Raw genomic sequence first — 19178 nt, forward strand, 5'->3', positions numbered from 1 at the left:
GCACATCTTCATGTGGGAGATTGCATTTGAGAAGGTCAGTCCTAAAAAAGATGGAAAGGACTTTGAGAAATGGATAAATCAGAAAGGTACCCATGTAGGAGAAGGCACATATACCAGAAAGCAGATCCATAAGGGGAAGACAGGGAAATTTGCTTAGCTAGACATGGAGTGCAAGTGGGAGGGGAGATGTAGAACAAATGCAGAACTGCTACGTTGGTTGAAAATGGAAGATTTAGGTTTTTTCTTTTAAAATATTTAAAAAACATGTGGCTGGTAAAATAATGAACTTTGTCTTAGACTCAAAAGCCTGTATCCACAGTCATAATAAAATGGATCTTGCACTGTGCTCTTTTTTGCATTCATGGAAAAGCCCCCTTCCTAACCAACAGCTATTGAGTAAAGAATTGTGGTTTTCCTAATTATAAATGCAACTTGGGGTAAAAGACCAGGACTTATGAGTCTCTGCATGACATGAGGACATAAAGGATAACTCTTATTCTTTCACCATGAAAATTATGCTGCTTTAAAATGTCATGTATATAGAAATGAGCAACATGAAGCCTCAAAGAATATTCAAGTGTAGCCTCTTTAAAAATATATGTTTCTTTAAACATAGAAGAAAGATATTTCCAAAATAAGTGGGGTGCCATTTAACTTAATAGAGCCCTGCAATTCATTGGCAATAAGGGAAACAAGATGAACAAAATATGGTGCTAAGGAATTTTCCTTATCTCCTGAGAGTCCACCCTGAATAATTTATTTTCATATATAGACATATGCATATATATGCAAAATCTGAAAACATTTCACAGATATTTGATAACTTTCAGGAGTATTCTTATAGCCTTGCCTTAAGGTCTTAGAAAGGCCAACAACCACATCACTGGAAAAACATGCTTAATTTATTTGCTAGTTACTAATTTTTCTCCTTATTAGTGATTTTATCATAGTGAAAAAAATTTTCACATCAAAATTCTGGTTTGGAGAAATGAAATGTCATTTCTATTTAAATTGCCTCTAGAATACAGTAACTGAAGAAAGTATATAGCATTTGGATTTATTAGACACAAGTACATATATTTTTCTTGAAATATTCCTCAGGAAGCAGAGGCAGAGACTAAAATGTTTGATAGCTTTTAGATCTCGAAAATAATGTTAAACCTCTATAACTTTATAAAATATACTTTTATTAGAAAGTTACAATTTTGTATGTGGTTAATATTTTGCCTCGTAATTTTATGTATTTTTCTAGTGTTATAATGATAAACTTAAGCTTCCTGTCTGAAGTCATCACAGTTAAAACGGCATGTCAGGAAGTCAGTCTATTATCGGTCTACCCAGATGTTTCTTCAACTTGTCTGAGGCTGCCTGCGACTAATTTGCTTCCTTTAAAAACACAGGGACTTTCCCATTCCCTTTATGACCATTCTCAAGTTTAGAACATAGTATTTGCCCCAGCGTCTCATTCACTTTTCTAAGTGACTGGTGAATGTGTGTGTGTGCCTTTCTCTCATCTCCGGAAAAGTGTGTCACTGCAGCTTCCTTGGTCAGAAATGTCCTTCTCGCCAAAAGGAAATGCATTGTGCTTTGTAAAATATTGAAAAAATTTGAAAACCCTCAAGCCAATCTAGAAGTATCTCACAATAATGTCATCGTGTTAAGATAATTTATTAGGGGTTTGTGTGACCTTTCATCCAAGGTCTCACCCGATTTTTCTTTGCGCTTCCTGTTGCCAAATAAGATGGCTCCAGATGATCAGTGGGAAATGCTGTCCTTCTGCATCTAATTTGTTTGCTGAATTTGCTGGTGAACACTGCATGCTTTGGAAGGTGTAGAGAATGAATAAAACCATAAGCAGCAGATCAGGGGACCTGAAAATTCAGCCATCTCTGCCAGTCTTGTCCCCAAGATTAGGACTCTGAAGGGCTACGTGTTAAACCACATGTAAAGTACTTTATGTCTTTGTCAAGTAGTGTGTCTTGCTTGAGGTAAATGTTCACTGAGGTGACAGAAAGCAATCTCAGTAAGTCATGGACTTAGCTTATTTCCCCACATGGTTCTCCGCTAATATGTTCCATGTAGTCTCTGTCTACTAATTTCATTCCCTCCAGAAAAATCTCCTTTAATCTGCTTTTTTCATTCCCTCCAGAAAAATCTACTAATTTCATTCCCTCCAGAAAAATCTCCTTTAATCTGCTTTTCTTGGCTTTCATGTTCAATCATATTATTTAAGTACTAAATTAATTTCCACCCACCTTGGACAACTTTCACAGGAAAGAGTGAATAATAATACCTGATCAATTTATGTAGGCAATCTCTCATATAATAGAAAAGAACACACTTTAGGAGTCAAACTCACACATCAGTTCAAATGCTGCCTCTATGAAATAAAAATCCTATTAATATCAGTTTTCTTATCTGCAAAATGGCAGCATCACAGCTACCTCAGAAGATTGCAATAAAAATCAGAGTATATTTAAAATATACACAAGAATGCCTGGAGTCCAATGAGCATTCATAACGTACTCTTACATGCCAGGTACTGTACTGACTGGGTTCTAATATCACAAAGAATAAGACCATCAATGAGACCATGATCTATGAAGTAAAGATACTAAAGAGGATGCAAAAAAAAAAAGTAGCTATCATTATTAAACTACTTTATTCTGTTGCCAAACCCTGTTTTCATGATATTAAAACCAGAAAACATCATCACTGTAGCCCTAATAGATGTCTAAACAAACTGCCATAGGAGAAAGGCTGGAAGAATCACATCTTCTTCAGGGAGAAGTATAATAGAGAAGAATCCAGGAACACTTTAAGATAAAAGTAAGTTTTGAGCTGAACTTTACAAAGAAGCAGGGAGAAGGTGCTCCAAGAGGCAGGAACACCATGCAAAAGCACAGGGTATGAGAGTACACAGCAGGCAGTCACTAGCCAGAAGTCCTCTAAGATGACGGTACGGTATATAGCAGGAAGGGAGGCTGGAGCAGCAAGGAACTCAGGTGTTAATGCCTTTGTATGACATATCAAAGAGTTTAAATTTAGGCTAGCAGCAATGGAGAGACACTGATGATTAAGCGGAAAAGAGCAATGCAATCAGATCTATGCCCTAGAATGGAAGCTCTATTTGCAGCGTAGAGAGTAGAATGGATGGTGGCTAGGCCGGAGGAAAGGAGATATCTTAGAAGAGTATTGGAAAACAATAGAGATGATGACTGAAACTAGAGAGATACCAGTGAGAATGGAAGGCAAGGGAACAGTTTGAGAGACATATTGGGACATGCTTCATTAGCATATCTGGTCAAATGATCAGAAAAAGAATATTTATCTCCTCACTTTCATTTATTAAATATAGTCATGGGGTAGCTCTCTGTAGTAAGAGCCCCTTGGAGACACCCTCTGTATTTCTTTGGGGAACAGGAAGAACTGAGGAGAGATGGGAGGCAGGCAGAGAAATCTGCTCATCTGTTTTCACTACAAAGAACCCCTTCATTCTCACCTCCATTTAAAGCTTTCAGTATGTCATAGTGCAGACTTTCAGGAAATAGAAAAGAATAGCAAAGGATGATTGGAAGGGTAGAAGCAGCAGGCAGAGGGATACTTCAGGGTTTTGGGGACAATAGAATTATGTTCTGAGGACAGAAGACTAGGGCCAAGAGGCTTTACCACTTACCAGCTGTGTGACCTTGGGAAAGCCACTTAATGTCACAGAACTCTAGCAGCATCATCTGTGGCAGGAAGACAAGGATAAATAACACCTGCCCTGCCTGCCCTTCCTTCACAGAGATGTGAAAGGAAATGGAAGGAACTCATATGTCTGAACATTCTTTGCAAAAGAGCTACATGAATGTAAAGAATTATAATCAAGGGATCACAAATGTTGATATAATGGGCATCTCACTTTTATGGAAATGAGAGAGACAGTGTCTGCTCTCCAAAATATGTTTATTTCATAAAGACGTATTCAAATCCACAAAGGCATGCATAATTCACTGGAGGCGTGAAGAGCAGAGCTAAATCTAACCACTTAATTTAAGCGTGCTATATGAGATTTCTACATGCTGTTGTAGAAAAAACACAAAATCTGGATTTATTATATAATGAGCTTGTTGTCTAATGATATAATCAGACTGGGAGCTCCTTAAGGGTTTATACAGCATTATAAGACCTAAATTCCCATTTTTTCTCATCAGCAAGATGAAAACAACACTTATCTCACAGTAGTAACTATGTAAACTAACATAGATAATAATACTTAACACAATACCTGACATAAAAATGGGATTCTCTAAGTGTTAGTATCTCTATCTCCACATTTATTCATCTATCCATCATTTAGCAAATAAGTAGTATATGTCTAGTGTGCAGATACCACTCTAGGATTTGATAGAACAGAAATGAAGAATAACAAGGCCCTGTCCTCATGGAGCCTATACTATAGCCAGAGAAAGAAAACAAGAAAACAAAACAAAACAAAACAACAGACCATAACACATTCTATGAAGGAAATAAAAAGATGCTGTGGCATCAGGGTAGGTGACGTCAGGGTAGGTGACGGGTGGCTATTTTAGAAAGAAGACTCAGGGAAGGTCTTTCTGAGGATGTGACATTAAGCTGAGATTGAGGAATGCAATGGAACCACTCATAAAAAAGATGGGAAGCTAGTATTCTGGGCAGAAGAAATAGCAGGTAGAGGGGACCAGTGGCAGAAATCTTGGAATCTTTGAGCCACTGGAAGAGAGCTGGCATGGCTGGAAAGCAACAAGCAGGAGGGATTGTGGTAGAGGTAAAGATGGGGAGAAACAGAGACCACCAGGTCATGCAGGCCTGGGGTATTGTCATGAGAGATTGAAGTTCATTTTAAGTTCCATGGGGAGACATTGAGGGATTGTTAAAAAATGACATGATCTGTATTACGGAACCTACCTCTGTACCTAATGGATAATCAGCACTGGAAAAACGAATACCATAAATATTCTAAAAATTTACATTCATGGTGTCCTTTATCATAAAGATGTGGCTAATTGATATGAAGCAATGCAATAACAAAATAATACCCAACCTATTTCAATAATTTGCCATTTTTCTGAATGAATGTATTAATTATGAGACCTACCCAAGAACAAGTCATGCCTGGGTCTGATATACTTAACTGTTTTCATCAGTGAGGTAAAAATCTTTAATTTCTAGACTACTTAATAGTCTAGCACAAAATCTGACTCAAAAGAAATAGCTCTTTGCTGCAACAGGCTTTTTTTTTTTTTTTTTTTTTTCTTTCCCTGGTATCTATTTTCCTTCCTAAAACCATAAGAAAGAAGATGAAGAGGAAGGAGTTGTTTCTTTCAGTGACCTGCTATTACTAAACTGACCAATGCTAAGAAGCAATTTTTGTTTTTGTTTGTTTTTTTGCTGGCCTAATGTGGTTATGAAGCCATTTAGGAAGGGAAGAAAATATATGTCCTACTTCTCTCCCTCTCACCTTGATTTAGCTTTTCATGATGTGTGGTGCTTGTCTTCAGGTCTAGCCCCATGGTGCTCCTTCCTATGACAGGCTTTTGTTTGACTGATAGAAACTTCTCTGTGTTTCTGTGTGGCAACCTTCCAGTTGGCTGGATTCCTCCTCACATCCATTCCTATTCTCTCATTTGTTTTTATTTCTTTTCTTTTTCTCCCCTAGAGAGTCAAAGTACATAAAATTTCAGATGAAATTGTGTTAGGACAAAGTTTTCATATTCTGTGATAGTTCTTTCTGTGGTTTTAACTAACTGAGTGTTCCTGGATATACTCTCAGCAGTGGGTCATGATTTTTCTTACTTTAAAAGCCAGTATAAAAAATGTTCAGTTTGTAAGGAAAGTTCACCAGCACTAGGCTCATGAGCAGTGGTGAAATCGTCATTCAACGAACAGATGCCTCAGGTGGGCTGCGTCTCTTTCCATCTTCATCCCCAGCTGGTCCCGGAGGGAGTCCATATAATTAGGTTAAAGTGGGCACATAAAGATGTAAATAGGGACTTGAACAAATGCATAGAGCAAGGCATCTTTTCTTTTCTTTTGAATGGAGGCAGTGGGAACCAATTAATAAGTAGGAATTCGTATGAAGAGTAATTGCAAATAATAATAGTTACGGCCATCAAAAGTGAAATTACCTAACAGCTTCTCTTGTGCTTGGAAGCAGAAACTGTCTTACAGCTTATAAAATATTGTGTTTACCATCACACTTGGTTTTCACAACTCTCACTTTGAGAAAGTTTGAATCATGTCATATTAAATTGATGGAGAAAGTTTGCACAGGGGTGGGGCACACACCCTGGTCTCTTTATGTGTGATCTTGGGCAAGTCACTTCACCTGTGAGAGGCTGAGTACCCTGTAGTATCACATGAGAATAATAAAAATACCTGCTTCTGGGGTCCTATGAAGAATTATCAAGATAATGCATGTCAAAAATTCACTATATTTTCTAGTACATAGTGACCACATAAGAAATATTATTTTTGTTGTTATAACAACCATAAAAAATTAATTTCAAACCCAAACCCGACTTTGGATTCCATAATTTAAACCTTTGGAAGTTTGGAAGATTTTATCACACTTAGTAGATATTAAATGACTTGCATTTGAATGAACATTTTTCCCTCTACCTTGGGATCAGTTATCACATAATAAGGCTGTGGCAGCCACATTTTGGGGGAGGACCTTGTACCAAAAGGCGTATTCTTGTCTTTTTAGTAAATTCAAACTCTCTGCTCTCATCCCAATCATATTGTCATCTCTGCCTAGACTCAGGAGTGTACTCTGCTAAAACATTTTTGTTAGAGGTGCTGGACTCACATAGGATAACAGGGTTCAATTCAGAAGAGAGCCCCTACACCACCCTCCTGAACCCACTCATCAGAGAAGGGATCTCACTCCCATATCTGGCTATGCCTTATCCCCTTCCCTTAGGAAAATGCTATCTTTCCCCTTCAATTTTTCCAGCCAGCCTCTTTTGTGTAAGTAACAGTAAGTGTTCTTTATCCCAAAAGAGATAAGACTTAAACAATTATCTTCCAGCAACCACAAACCAATCTCCACATGTTTAATGCAGTCACAGAAGTCTTTTGTTTTGGTCTACACATTGTATTACAAAATTAACCCAACATTTAGAAAATCCTATTTTAGTTGAGGTCTGATTTCCTGGCTTCTCTTGAACTATCAGTATACGTGGGGGTATGGGGCTCATGTTTCCACATGCAATGATGAGCTGGGGCTGATCAGAAGCTGCACTCTTTGGGGATCAAGTGCTCTTCAGTTTGGAATGATCCCCACCACTCCTTTTTGTGTCATGCCTTGCCCACTTCACTTATTTACAAGTTCTGCCTGGTCTCTATAGGCATTTGGGTTTGGAACCCCTTGTGCTACATACTCCAAGATTTTGTAATCATTCCTTTCTCTGTTTGTAAATTTTTCATTATGCTCTGTTTTCTTTTTAAGTTTCAATAGAGCAAGAATTCTCACTAATGATTAAGTTCTAACACTTTGCACATCACTGTGTTCCCCATGGAGTTACTGTTCTGGAGTCAGGACAAGCACATCTACTTAGTGTGAATTGCCTGGGCACTCTGATCACACCATGCTTCTTACTCTTCCATCTGTCCTGCCTTGTAAGGGAGCAGAGTCTTACTAAGTTTTGTATTACTCAAGCTATTTAATTTTGATCACTGATCTTTAAAGTAGGTATGGAAACACAGTACATTCTTAGAGTTCAACAACAATTGCTGAACCGCAGCCCCCAGCTTCTTGTCATTTTGAAGTTAAAAGTTACTATGTCATCATAACTTTGTTCTGTATCTCCCAGTCACACAGCCATTACCATTCACCGACTAGGTGATACCTCTTAACCGAGTACTTTGTAGAATCCTCACCTATTTATAACAGATCACATCAAACAAACATCATCTATCTTCAGCCTTCCCATTACCACCAATAGGCCTATTTTATTCATGCATTTTTATACTTATAACCTCCTTCTAAAAGGTAAGATGTGGCTACAAGGGAAACCAAGTAGAATAAAATCCAAGACCAATAAGACAAAGGAAGCAAGTATATGATTGGAAAAATGAAAATGAAAGGTAATAATATTCTAAAACTGGATAAATGACAGTTACTACAAGTCAGTACAAAACTTAACTCTGAGTTTCCTGACAAGCAAGGAGATCAGGAAACATGCTCATCACTCCATGCCTGCATTATTTTAATAATTTCCTTGCTGATCTTCCTGCTTCCTCTAGTATAAACACATTGGATGCTTCTGTCAGATTATTGCTAAAAGAAAAAAAAAAATCTACATTTTAACAATTTCAGTCCCTTGCTTACCCTTTCACTTTCAAATGGTTCCATCCATACACTCACATGTCAAAGGTGGGTAAAATGGATGTCTGGAAAAGGCAATTGGCCTATGACTTAGAAACCATCCAGAATGCAATGAATTTCCCTCTTGCCTACTGTGGCCCTATTCCTATCTGGGCTACACTACTTTTTCTTAGTCTGGTATCCCTTGTTTAGACACAATCATACTGTAGCTGAGATTCTGGTTTATCCTTAACCAGGAGAAGTCTAGAGATGCCCGAGAATATGTGGTCAATACACCAGAAGTTTACATAGATGAGGAGTGTCTAAGTAAAGACAGGATTGCCAGGCATGATGGCTCACGCCAGTAATCCCAGCACTTTGGCAGGCTGAGGCAGGCAGATCACATGGTCAGGAGTTCAAGACCAGCCTGGCCAATATGGTGAAACCCCATCTCTACTAAAAATACAAAAATTAGCTGGGCATGGTGGTACGCGTCTGTAGTCCCAGCTACTTAGGAGGCTGAGGCAGGAAAATTGCTCGAACCCGGGAGGCGGAAGTTACAGCACAGCACACTTAATAGGGTAATGTAGATTTAGAGATGAGAAGAAGAAAAGTCTGAACAGAGCATGATGTTTACTACTAATTTTCATCTTCATGTCCAGCTCCCTCCCCTGTTACACTTACCCATGACTGGACTCATGACAGCCCTGGGAGGTATGTGAATAGGGTGTGCAGCTATAAGTAAAAACTGAAACAACTTGTTTTACTTTAATCTATAATCAGGAGTGCACATATCTGTGATCTAGGACATATGACTATAGTGGTTATAATAACAAAGATGACCAGAGACTCCTTGGGTTCCCAATAGACAACTATGAAGCTTGAGTAGCTTGAGCTCCATCCCTCAGAGGCAGTGAGGACAGCCCGCTCAGCCCAAACCACCTCCTCGATGCTTGATGGCAGGGGTGATAAGCAGCAAGCATGGTAGGTACAGCGGGAATGAGTGATGGTCCTATTCTAGGGAAGGAATGTGTGACACTGGAAAGAGAAATAGAGAGATCCAAACATGGATGCCACATGGTAACTGATTAGATTCATTTGTGAAATCAGATAGAATACCCTTTGCACTTCACTAAACTATTCTATGGGACATTCAGGGTCTAATAATTCTATATTAATAGGAGAATTCATAGGCAGGTTACATTGACATGTATCCCCCAGAATATGTACTTTTATTAGGGAAAAAGGACTCTTACCACCATACTACATAAATTCCTTCTCTGAGATCCATGGGACAGACCACCTAGGCCATAATCAAACTGGAATGTCCTTCATGAATCAGAGCTTACGTCTTCTCATTTGGACTCATCTTTCCCTCCCAATCACAGCTCTCCTACTGCTGCTCTCTGGAACAAGGTTGCCTCCCATCTACCCATGCCCAGTCACATCTGTGCATTTTCTTGTGCTTTTCTCACTTCTATGTGTTCATTTGCCTACTGACATCAAGTTGATGCTTCTAAATATCAGAAATTTTACTAATCATTCTCTGAATTTTCATTTCTAAGCATCATTATCAGGCATGTACCTCAGTGTTGCTTTGGAGTTACTAGTTGTGTATGCATATTCAGCTTAATCACTTTAACTTAGACTTTGAGTAACACAGAAGAAAAATGCCATCTTCAATTAATCAATAAGCATTTATCTAACATTATGTGCTCAGCAATGTTCCAGATGTGCATACAGAAGAAAAGATAATTTGCCATCTCAAAGTGTTTGCTAAGACAGCAATTAGAGAACAATGTGAGACACTATGTAATTGAATGGGAGAGATCCTCGTGGTTAGGAACAATCAGAAATGGTATCAAGAAAACAATGGAATTTGAGCTTGGTCTTGAGGGATGTACAAGATTGTAACAGGCAGGGAGGAGGATGGAAGACAGTTCACTCCTCCACAGCAGTGCTCATGCAATATAACTCCGTCCCCAAACCCATTGGCACATTTGCCCCACGCCAAACACAACATGGATTCTCACGCTCAATCTTTTGGTCACATTCTTCCCTCTGCTGACTTTCTTATGTGATGAAACCTACTAAACTTCAAAATCTAGCTCAAAAATTTCTTGGTACCTTTCGCTTTCCAGATCAACTGTAATCATTTTTGGCTCTAAATTTATAAAATACATTTATTCCTCAACTGCAGCGCTTTTTACATTATTACCAGTAACTAACATCATTGTGTTTTCTACTTAATTGTGGGTTCCTTTAACCATATTTTAGAGTCCTTGATTCCAACACCTAGCACATAGCCTGGTATTTGGTAGGGGCTTAGGAATATCAATTAAATCACAAAATAACTGTCCAACTAACTACCTGGACACCAAGGTATGAGAAAATATGGCCAATGTGGGATATTCTAAGTAGGGAGTCCAGCTGGATTCAACATATATTTGTTATTAATTAAAATTTTTCCTTCCAAACAACAAACACTTAACTCACCAATTCTATGAGTTAGAAATTTAGGCATGGCTCAATTTGGTTCTCGGGCTCAGGATCTCTCACAGAGCTGCAGACCGTGGGCCAGGTCTGCAGTCATTTCCAGGCTTAACTGCTTCCAAGCTTACTCACATGGTGTGGGCAGAGGCTGAGGCAGAGGCTGCCTGCCACAGAGGGCTTTACGTAAGCTCAGGAACAGCAGAAGATGCTTCTGGAGAGAAAGGTGGGTGCTAGATCATGAAGGCCACACTTGTATACCATGCTAAAGAATCTGGAATTTATGCAAATGACCACCAAACCTTCAAAACGATTATCACATGATAATTAATACGTTAGAAAGATCATTCTGAATGTTTAAAATGTTTCAGTTAAATCCACTGGATTTGACTATGGTGATACCAGAAGCAGGAAAGCCACTTAAAAGGCAAGCATACTAAGGCTGAAGTCCAGCTTAGTAGTTTTCATTTTTACATTTAGTAAATAGTTTTTATTTTGCTTAGTTTTAGTTTGTTTACATTTTTAAAGATTATTTTAAATATAAAAAAAGGTAGAAATTATGTTTAAACATAAATAGGGTATTTGAGTCAATGGTTACATCTTGCATGTGTAACAAAGGGTACATTTGGAAAGAGATTTAAAAACAAGAAAGATATGTCAAGGAAAGATTGTAAAACTGTCATGGACTAAGGGACGTAGTGCAGCATGGCATCCTATGGTCCTGGAACAAGCTAAAAGGTATCAGTGGAAAAACTGGAAATCTAGAGTTTAGTTAATAGTATAGGCCAGGCACAGTGGCTCACGTCTGTAATCCCAGCACTTAGGGAGGCCGAGGTGGGCGCATCAAGAGGTCAGGAGCTCGAGACCAGCCTGAACAACATGAGGAAACCCCGTCTCTACTAAAAATACAAAAATTAGCTGGGTGTGGTGGTGAGCGCCTGCAATTCCAGCTACTTGGGAGGCTGAGGCAGGAGAATCCTTGAACCTGGGAGGTGCAGGTTGCAGTAAGCTGAGATCATGCTATTGCGCTCCAGCCTGGGTGACAAGAGCAAGACTCCATCTCAAACAAAACAAGACAAAACAAAAAGTATAACAAAATCTAGAGTTTAGTTAATAGTATAGTACCAGTGATATATTTTTTTTTAATTTTAATAAGTGTACCATGGGAAGATACATTTTTTAAATTACAGGAAGCTGGGCAAAGCTCTACACCTATACTATCTTCGCAATTCTTCTGCAAATCTAAATTTATTTCAAAATAAAATGCTTAAAAAATAAAGAAGAAAAACAGCAGGGAAATAACATATAACACTTAGATATGTAGCTGACAATTCCAGAACAAACTTGGATGTGACTGCTGTTAGAAATCACTGGTCTTGTTGTATTGAGAAAAACAACTTAAAATCAAGCTCAGTGGGTGGTAGATGGTGGAAATGCTGCCAGACTTCAGGCTCTGGTATCTCTGTGAGGAAACAGCTCACCATATTCTCAGGAGTTATTCACGCTGATAAAAATAAATCAGGAAAAAGCCCTTTGGGAAAAATCTGCAATTCTGTATTAATCTGGTAGAATTTTTATGACTTTTGTCCAAAAATCCATAGTTCATATTTAAAGGGAAAGTAGAGCTCCAGTATATGATGAGCTAAGTGTACACCCTGGAGCACAAAGAGAGAATTCGTGTTTTTCTCCTGAAATGCAGAAACAGGTAGCAAGAGAAATTTATGTTCCTTTTAGTATAAAGGAAGGACTCTTTGCAGACCTTTTTTTTTTTTTTTCCTTTCCAAATTGTATGGTTTGGTTCATATGTTCAAACTGTTCCAGCGATCATGGCGGACGGGAGGCAGGACTAGACTGCAGCTTCAGACAGAGCAGCATGCGGAGGCTCACGTTGTGAATTTTAGCTCCAGATTGACTGCAGGAACAAACCAGAAATCCCGAGAGGAACCACAGACCCTCTGAAGGAAATGGACTGCTCCTGCAGAACCCAGGAAATACCCCAAATACTGTGAGTCCCCCAACTGCGGAAGTGGGAAAGGGAGACCTTCCTCTCCCTAACACACACCCCCACTGGAGAAGCTGAAGGTCTGTTTGTGGGAGAAGTTTCCGACTTTACCTGGAGCTGAGTCGTTAGAGAGTAGAGCGAAATACAGGGGTAGAGAAAGGAGCAGAAAGGCCCTGGGAGCTCCCTGGGTCCCCAAGCAGCCCATTCCTGCCTGGCACCACAGGGATGGATCCATGGGGAGGATGGCCAGAGGAGCAGGGGATAAAACTCCACAGGGAGAAGGAATTCCCTAGCTGAACTTTGTAACAATTTGAATAGGCATGAGAAGCTTCCTGGCCAGAACTCGGGGGAGGGAGCAAATCTTGTGTGCAGACTTCACAGTTGGGGGAAGAAAGCTCTTTTCTTTTGCAGCTGGGAAGCAGATAGCCTCAGGCAAGTTTTCAAGCCGGTCTAGCCCTCCACCTGGAAACAGACTTGGGGCTGTTGCTGGGGGCACAGTGTGAGTGAGACCAGCCCTTCAGTTTGCACAGGAGCTGGGTAAGGCCTGTGACTGCCAGCTTTCCTCTACTTTTCTGACAGCTTGCATGACTCAGCAGAGGCAGCCATAATCCTACTAGGTACACAACTCCAGTGACCTGGGACTCTCATGCCTAACCTCCACATCAGTTGAAGCAAGACCCACCCACGGAAAGTCTGAGCTCAGACATGCCTAGCCCTGCCCCCATCTGCTGGTCCTTCCCTACCCACCCTGGTAGCAGAAGACAAAGGGCATATAATCTTGGGACTTTTAGGGCCCCACCCACCACCCATCTCTCTTCACACTACTACAGCTGATGCTTTCTGGAAAGCGTCATTCCTGGCAGGAGGTCAACCTGCACTAAAATAGAGCATTAAACCACCAAAGCTAAGAGTTCTCTTAGAATTCATTCATCGCACCTCTGCCACCTCCACTGGAACAGACCCTGGTATCCACAGCTGAGAGACCCACAGATGGTTCACATCACAGGACTCTGTGCATACAACCACCAGTACCAGCCTGGAGCTCGGTAGACTCGCTGCATGGCTAGACCCAGAAGAGAGACAACAACCACTACAGTTTGGCTCACAGGAAGCCACATCCATAGGGAAAGGGCAAGGGTACTACATCAAGGGAACACCCTGTGGGACAAAAGAATCTGAACAACAGCCTTCAGCCCTAGACGTTCCCTCTAACAGAGCCTACCCAAATGAGAAAGAACCAGAAAAACAACCCTGGTAATATGATAAAACAAAGCTCTTCCACACTCCCAAAAAATCACACTAGTTCAACAGCAAAGGATCCAGACCAAGAAAAAATCCCTGATTTACCTGAAAAAGAATTCAGGAGGCTAGTTATTAAGCTAATCAGGGAGGGACCAGAGAAAGGTGAAGCCCAATGCAAGGAAATCCAAAAAAATGATACAAGAAGTGAAGGAAGAAATATTCAACGAAATGCATAGCTTAAAGATAAAACAATAAAACATTTAGGAAACTTTGGACACACTTTTAGAAATGCAAAATGCTCTGGGAAATCTCAGCAGAAGAATTGAACAAGTAGAAGAAAGAAATTCAGAGCTCAAAGACCTTGTCTTTGAATTAACCCAATCCAACAAAGAGAAGGAAAAAAGAATAAGAACTTATGAACAAAGCCTCCAAGAAGCCTGGGATTATGTTAAGCGACCAAACCTAAGAATAATCAGTGTTCCTGAAGAAGAAGGTAATTCTAAAAGCTTGGAAAACATATTTGGGGAAACAATTGAGGAAAACTTCCCTGGCCTTGCTAGAGACATAGATATTCAAATGCAAGAAGCAGAAAAACCACCCGGGAAATGCATCCCAAAAAGATCTTCACCTAGGCATATTTTCATCAGGTTATCCAAAGTTGAGACAAAGTAAACAATCTTAAGAGCTGTGAGATAGGAACACCAGGTAACCTACAAAGGAAGTCTATCAGATTAATAGCAGATTACTCAACAGAAACCCTACAAGCTAGAAGGGATTAGGGCTCTATCTTCAGCCGCCTCAAACAAAACAATTATCAGTCAAGAATTTTATATTCAGCGAAACTAAGCATCATTAATGTGAAGGAAAGATACAGTCATTTTCAGACAAACAAATGCTGAGAGAATTCGCCATTACCAAGCCACCACTACAAGAACTGCTAAAAGGAGCTGTAAATCTTGAAACAAATCTTGGAAACACACCAAAAAAGAACCTCTTTAAGCATAAATCACATGGGACCTATAATACAAAAATAGAAGTTAAAAAGCAAAAGCAAAAAAATACACACAAAAGCCAAGTACACAGGCAACAAAGAGCACGATGAATGCAACAGTACCTCACATTTTCAATACTAATGCTGAATGTAAATGACCTAAATGCTCCATTTAAAAGAAAATACAGAACTGCAGAATGGGTAAGAATTCACCAACCAATTATCTGCTGCCTTCAGAAGGCCCACCTAACACATAAGGACTCACATAAACTTAAAGGGCAGAAAAAGGCATTTCATGCAAATGGACACCAAAAGCAAGAAGGGGTAGTTATTCTTATATCCAACAAAACAAACTTTAAAGCAACAGTGGTTAAAAGAGACAAAAGCATTATATTATGGTAAAAGGCCTTGTCCAACAGGAAAATATCACAATCCTAAATATATGTGCCCCTAACACTGGAGCTCCCAAATTTATAAAACGATTACTAATAGACCTACAAAATTAGAAAATGAGATTACTAATAGACCTAGAAAATAGTGGGGGACTTCAATACTCCATTGACAGCACTAGGCAAGTCATCAAGAGAGAAAGTCAACAAAGAAACAATGGATTTTAACTATTCCTTGGAACAAATAAACTTAACAGATATATACAGAACATTTCATCAAACAATTGCAGAATACACATTCTATTCAAGAGCTCATGGAACTTTTTCCAGAATAGACCATATGATAGACCATAAAACAAGCCTCAATAAATTTAAGAAAATTGAAATTATATCATGCAGTCTCTGAGACCACAGTGGAATAAAACTGCAAATCGACTCCAAAAGGAACCTTCAGAACCATGCAAATATATGGAAATTAAATAACCTGCTCCTAAATGAGCCTTGGGTCAAAACTAAAATGAAGATGAAAATTAAAAAATTATTTGAACTGAATGAAAATAATGACACAACCTATCAAAATCTCTGGGATACAGCAAAGGCACTGCTAATAGGAAAGTTCATAGCCCCAAATACCTACATCAAAAAGTCTGAAAGAGCACAACAAGATAATCTAAGGTCACACCTCAAGGATCTAGAGAAACAAGAACAAACCAAACCCAAACCCAGCAGAAGAAAGGAAATAACCAAGATCAGAGCAGAACTAAATGAAATTGAAACAAACAAACAAACAAAAAATACAAAAGATAAATGAAACAAAAAGCTGGTTCTGAAAAGATAAATAAAATTGATAGAAGATTAGCAAGATTAACCAAGAAAAGAAGAGAGAAAAATCCAAATAACCTCATTAAGATGGGTATAATTAATATTGTGAAATGATCATAGTGCCAAAAGCAATCTACAAATTCAATGAAATCCCTATCAAAATACAACCATCATTCTTCACAGAATTAGAAAAAACACTGGAACCAAAAAAGAGCCTGCACAGTCAAAGCAAGACTAAGCAAAATCTAGAGGCGTCACATACCTGATTTAAAACTATACTATAAGGCCATAGTCACCAAAACAGCATACAGTATGGGTGTAAAAATAGGCACATAGACCAGTGGAATAGAATAGAGACCCAGAAATAAACCCAAATAGTTAGAGCCAACTGATCTTTGACAAAGCAAACAAAAATATAAAGTGGGGAAAGGACACCCTTTTCAACAAATGGTGCTGGGATAATTGGCTAGCCACCTGTAGGAGGATGAAACTGGATTCTCATTTCTCACCTTATTAAAAAATCAACACAAGATGGATTAAGGACTTAAACCTAAGACCTGAAACTGCAAAAATTCTAGAAGAAAACATTGGAAAAACCTTCTAGGCTTTGGCTTAGGCAAGGATTTCATGACCAAGAACCCAAAAGCAAATGCAATAAAAACAGATAAATAGCTGGGACCTAATGAAACTAAAGCACTTTTGCACAGCAAAGGCAACAGTCAGCAGAATAAACAGACAACCCACAGAGTGGGAGAAAATCTTCACAATCTATACATCCAAGAAAGGACTAATATCCAGAAACTCAAATCAGTAAGAAAAAAAAAATTCCCTCAAAAGTGGGCTAAGGACATGAATAGACAATTCTCAAAGAAAGATATACAAATGTCCAACAAACATGAAAAAATGCTCAACATTACTAATGATCAGGGAAGTGCAAATCAAAACCACAATGCAATACCATCTTACTCCTGCAAGAATGGCCATAATCAATAAATCAAAAAACAGTAGATGCTGGCATGGATGCAGTGATCAGGGAACACTTCTACACTGCTGGTGGGAATGTGAACTAGTACAGCCATATGGAAAACAATGGAGATTCCTCAAAGAACTACAAGTAGAACTACCATTTGATCCAGCAATCCCACTACTGGGTATCTACCCAGATGAAAAGAAGTCATTATTTGAAAAAGATAATTACACACGCATGTTCATAGCAGCACAATTCGCAATTGCAAAATTGTGGAACCTACCCAAATGCCCATCAATCAGTGAGTGGATAAAAAACTGTGATATAAATGTGTGTGTGTGTGTGTATATATATTCATTATATATAATAAATATTATATATATTTATTATATATTGTATAATTATATATTTTTATATATGATATATTTATTATATAAATATATAATATATAAATAATAATAAATATATAAAACATATAATATATAATAAATATATAAAAATATAATATATAAATATAATACATATTATCTATAATAAAATTAAAATAACTTATAAATTTTATAAATAAATATTTATACATTTTAAATTTTATTTATAAATTTATAAATAAAAATTTCTAAATAAATATTAAAATAAATATTATAGAAATTAAAATATTACATTAAAATATAATATATTTTTATATAAATATAATATACATAATAAATATATAATATATAATAAACATATAAACATATATAATATATAATAAATATATATTATATTTATTATACATAATGAATATATAATATTATATATATATAATATAATATATAATATATATAATGAAATACTACACAGCCACAAAAAGGAACAAATTAACAGCATTTGCAGTGACCTGGATGTGATTGGAGACAATTATTCTAAGTGAAGTAACTCAGGAAGGTAAAACCAAACATCTTATGTTCTCACTGATATGTGGGAGCTAAGCTATGAGGACACAAAGGCATAAGAATGATACAATGGACTTTGGGGACTCAGGGGAAATAGTGGGAGGAGAGCAAGGGATAGAAGACTACAAACATGGTGCAGTGTATACTGCTTGGGTGATGGGTGCACCAAAATCTCACAAATCACCACTAAAGAACTTATTCATGTAACCAAATAACATCTGTATCCCAATAACTTATGGGAAAAAAATAAAATAAGAAAAGAAAGAAAAAAAGCAAAGAAAATAAAATAAATGAAAACAAACAAACAACAACAACAAACAAATATAACTGCTGTACTCACCTGTACCCTAAGCAAACAGAGTTTTCCAGAAGACGTAATTTCAGCTAGTTATCAGTATAGTGGGGTTAATCTGGTATCTAGGGTTAGCTCAGTAAATGTTGTTTTTCAATTGACTTGTTTTAGCTGTGGAATGCTTTACAAGAAATTGGGCATTATAGATCCTGAGTAAATAAGCCACAGGAAGAAAGTATTATTTTAGATTAAAAGTCAACAACCCTCAATGTATCTACTTTTAATTTCAGATTTGCAGGCAGATCTTAAAGGTAGCTGTACTGCAATCTGACTCTTTTAACAAAACTGCTTTCAGAGGTGCTACTGTTTCTGCCTCCTTTTTTCCTCTCCAAAGGCTAACTTGAATACCGTGAATTACAAGACAAGTAAATGCCTAATCCATACAGAAGAAGCCTTAAGAGGCAAGATCTCCAAACTTACAGAAAGGCATTGTATTCAATGTTTTTTTTTTCTTTTTTTTTTTTTTTAAACAGAGGCCATCAATTGCACATGGGATGCAAATATCAAATAACCAGCAAATTTAACTGCCTACTTTGTGCTTAGTATTACAAAAGCTCACTAAGGAAAAAAAAAAAACAAACTATATTTTTCTTCAAAATGACCACTATAAACTGAATTGTGTACCCGCTAAAATTCACATGTTGAAGTCCTGCCTTCAG

The 19178-nt window shown here is 37.9% G+C and overlaps 1 long non-coding RNA gene across 5 annotated transcripts in view; it reads right to left on the bottom strand.

Annotated features, from left to right (window-relative positions):
- The window catches only part of LOC102140330 (uncharacterized), a 354334-nt gene that overhangs the window by 252039 nt on the left and 83117 nt on the right, over positions 1-19178 (bottom strand). Inside the window, exon 1 of one of the 5 annotated variants that reach the window (XR_012431798.1) lies at positions 5483-5678. The exons of the other annotated variants lie outside the window; for them this stretch is intronic. This is a non-coding gene — a long non-coding RNA (uncharacterized lncRNA). Of the gene's footprint in view, positions 1-5482; positions 5679-19178 lie in introns of those variants that run through there. 5 annotated transcript variants of the gene reach the window in all.

The sequence above is a fragment of the Macaca fascicularis genome, chromosome 2 (genome assembly GCF_037993035.2).
Source record: "Macaca fascicularis isolate 582-1 chromosome 2, T2T-MFA8v1.1".
Classification (NCBI taxonomy): domain Eukaryota; kingdom Metazoa; phylum Chordata; class Mammalia; order Primates; family Cercopithecidae; genus Macaca; species Macaca fascicularis.